Source organism: Lepisosteus platostomus, unplaced genomic scaffold, assembly GCF_059453375.1.
Source record: "Lepisosteus platostomus isolate fLepPlt1 unplaced genomic scaffold, fLepPlt1.hap1 Scaffold_30_H1, whole genome shotgun sequence".
Taxonomy (NCBI): Eukaryota; Metazoa; Chordata; class Actinopteri; order Semionotiformes; family Lepisosteidae; genus Lepisosteus; species Lepisosteus platostomus.
The window spans coordinates 946492-950157 of record NW_028291658.1 but is presented as its reverse complement, the minus strand read 5'-3'; the positions used below and the strand labels follow the sequence as shown (position 1 = coordinate 950157).

General features: G+C 49.0%; 1 non-coding gene across 1 annotated transcript; it reads right to left on the bottom strand.

The window, feature by feature from the left end:
* Positions 1 to 1435: 1435 nt before the first annotated feature.
* Positions 1436 to 1507, bottom strand: trnag-ucc (transfer RNA glycine (anticodon UCC)). Its single transcript has one exon. It is a non-coding gene; the product is annotated as a tRNA-Gly (tRNA).
* Between the last annotated feature and the right edge of the window lie 2159 nt (positions 1508 to 3666).

Sequence of the window (3666 nt, the reverse complement as noted above, 5' to 3'; positions counted from 1 at the left end):
CAGGCCATTAATGGGATACCAGTGCCTGGAAGTGGGGGAGGAGAGGTAAAGACATCTCTATACATGGATGACCCTGCTCCTCTCTGACAATGCCTCAATTAGCAGAGCTCTGCAGTGCTGTGATCGTTTCTCTTTGGCTTCATCCGCAAAAATTAACAAATCTAAGAGTGAGATTTTTTATCAGAACTGGAGGGAGCCAAAAGAAGGACATGATCTCAGGCTGCAAGAGAAGAGAATTAATTTACAGGTGCCATTCCCCGGCATTGTGGCCATTGTCGGTGCTCACACGCGATAAGATAAGGCGGAGGAGAGTGGGGCATGCCCAGCGGCAGACATTCAAGGAGGGGGCAGTGCGAGGTGAGGTGAGGTGAGGTGCGACACCCCGGAGCCCCGACGCAGCTAATGCGGAGCACTTGTTGGACTGGCATCAAAAGGACGTGTGCGCACGGAGCGAGCCTTCCCTGCGGCGGAGCGCGGGAACTTTCTCCCCCCCTCCCGCTGCAGCAGTTGTGTGCGCTGCAGCGGTGCCGAGAGAAAAGCACAGAAGGCAGCAGGCTCTGGAGAGCAGGTAAGAGATGGAGCCTTGTGGGCAGGCGAGCAGGCCCGTTTTTTGGAAATTGCTGAAAAGGTTTGTTCGGTGTGTGGCAGGCGCACGTCGCGAGCTTGCGTGGCGATCTGCCGGTCTGGAGTTATGCAAATGAGGCCGAATTGCATCCCGGGACATGCTGCGAATGCGCAACGGTGACTGCAGATGTGTAGGAAACGGTGCGCTCGTTTTCTTGTTTTGCCCACACTTTTGAGTGTTAGTGTGGCGTGTGAGTGTGCGAAAGAGTGGGCCCAGCAGGAGGCGGTGGCGTGCAGGGCGAGGAGGTGGCCTAGGCTGCGCAATTTGTGCTGTGGGTGCGGGCCTCTTGCAACTTGGTTTATTTGGTTTATTTATGGTTCGCATAAATAAAACCGGAAAAGAGGAATTTATTCTGCTTCCTGTGCGTGCAGTAGTTACAAAGTTGAACGTCTTTACACGATCTGCTGCAGTTTTCAGTGGGCGGGCTTTGTCAGATGGCTTGGAAAAACGCACTGTGTTTCGGCTCGGGAAACATCATGAGCAGTGTCCTGCATGTTTTCTGTGTATAGCTGTCTTTTAACGCATACAGAATTCATTCGAAATCATTGATTTCTCCAATTAACAAGGGTCCCTTTTTGAACCTGCCAGAAGCATTCTTTCAATGTAACAGATTTACTCCGGGGAAAGGCAGCATGACATTGAGAGTAGCTCAAGCTTTCAGCACCCGTATCGGACTGCGTGTATGCAGACACCGCTCAGAATCCCCTGTAAGATTCTCCTTCAATTCTGTTTTGCATTCCGTTTTTCGAAAGGCTGCGCTTTGCTAGTCACAATCCAAGGCTCATGACAGCATTTGAAACCAATCGCCACTGCGTTGGCCGGGAATCGAACCCGGGTTAACTGCTTGGAAGGCAGCTATGCTCACCACTATACCACCAACGCACGCCCACAGGTGCCCTGCAGGACACCACCAGAGAATGCTCACGATTTCGGAAGCTGTCTCCGGGACGTGGTGATTCCACACATCCTGAATAAATCATGATATTGTTAGTTGCTGTAGCTAGACGTTCAAATGAGTTTCATGGCCAGATGGACTGTTTCCTCCAGCGGTATAGTATTGCAGTGAGACAGCACGATGCCTGCAAGACTGTCACGCTAAACGCCACAGATTGTGTTTGTGTTGGACAGTTGGACCCTACAGTTGGACCCTCGTCGACAACCTGAATAGCTTATTCAGAAGCAGTGCTGGACCGGGAACGAACCAGCTTCTTCCCAGGCACAAGAGTGACTTGTGAGGACTCGCGGTCACACTCTGTGCATAGAGACTTTCTACCAGCCAGCCGGACTGCTGGTAGATCCCCTCGGAGCAACGACTGCCCTGCGCGCCGCAGTCAGATTCCTCCGCCCGTCCTACTCCGAGCTGCACCTTGACTGGTTGGCCGGTAGCCAGAGGACGCCGGGACAACGCCCATTGGACAACCGCTGGAACAGAGGCTGCAACAGAGCCTGTCAGCTGGTTTGGTGTTCGTGCCGGGAAATTCCAAATCCATACACAGTGGATAAGTAAACCCCATGTTCTACATTGCGTCTCGAGAATTTAATTGTACCTCAACACAAGTTGTTATCAATTTAATTCATGAGTAATGTATTTACTTCCGAGTTTAGAGTAACAGTGGGTAATAACACTGATTAGCGATTTGGTAACCGAACGATATATATTGACATATATTCTCTGTTGTGTATCTCTTTGTGTTTGCATCTCTTCGGGATTATATACCTTGTATATTGATAACCCTCACAGTAAGGTCTGCCACTCGTATCCAGGCAGACTAGTATATGTTTGGTGCACAATTTATATTAATAAATGTATCTAGTGTATTGAACCCCTGTGTGTGCGTTGTTAGTTGTTCTGACGATTGATTTTCTAAAAGCCCCAACGAACAACCTTGTGATTACTGCTACAATTAATAATTGTCTCAGTAAACCCATCAAACCATTACATTTAATGGCGTCCCTGGGTGGGTGAGTTTAGAATGAAATGAGAATCAGTCGCACAGAATAACTGAAGTTCAGCACAGCACCGCGGCTTCTATACGCGAATACCGGGTGTGCTGATAACTGCGTAAAGAAATCCCCCTGTTTTCTAGCGTTTAGTGTAACGTGTGCTGATTGGAAATCCATCTGCTCGGGTGTCTAGATTCCATACTGTATTTTGGAAAAAGAAAAAAAAAAGTAATACTCTTAAAGTTTCTCTGACGTAATGACAATGGCTGCTAAAATGTCTGAAGTGGAGTCGCTTATAAGTACTATTTCTAGCGACGACAATCCTGGTTACTGGAGTGGTATCGAAAAGTTGAACTTTGATGATATTGAGAAGCTGCAAGTAGATTTAGTAGCTAAGGTAGCGAACCAGCTTAACACAGGAGTGTCTGTGAACGCAGTTCTGGTCCTATCGAGTTTCACCTTAAATCTAGCTAAACAGCTGGAACTGTCTTTGTCCGAGCTGACAAAGTTTCAAAAGCTTCAGGGAACGCTAGAAAGATATAAGGTGGAGCGAGTCGAGTTGTTGGATATAAACAGAGAAAAGAGAGTGAAAAATGAGGAAAGTGAAGACTGACTCAGGGAAGTTTTAGGTAAATTAGATGACTTGTCTGCTAGAGAAACTGCGGCTGAGGTAGCTAGGAGAGACCTGGAAGGGAGCTCGAAAGAAAAAGAAAAAGAAATTGAGAGTTTAAATGAGCTCAGCCAGGAAAGGCAAAAGGAGTCAGATGCTGCCGTACTGGAAGCAAAATAGACTAGATCCCACTTGCATGCCAGCCCACCTAGCAGCCCGGAGCGCTCACCCAGCGCGCCGGGAGGAGGTTTCTCCCGGCCAGGGTCTGTGGTCGGATCGGCATGGGGGAGATCGCCGAGTCCTGCGCGAAACGCAAGGGCGAGTCAGTTCAGGCATAGACCCCCTGCTCCTGATCACGGCCGTCTCCCTGCCCGCGGAGAAACCGTAAAAATTAACCTCCACTCCCTGAGGCAGTTAGCCAAAGATGTAGAAAGGTTTGACCCGTCAGTGTCAGGGAATAATGTGGAGACCTACATCGATGAGCTGA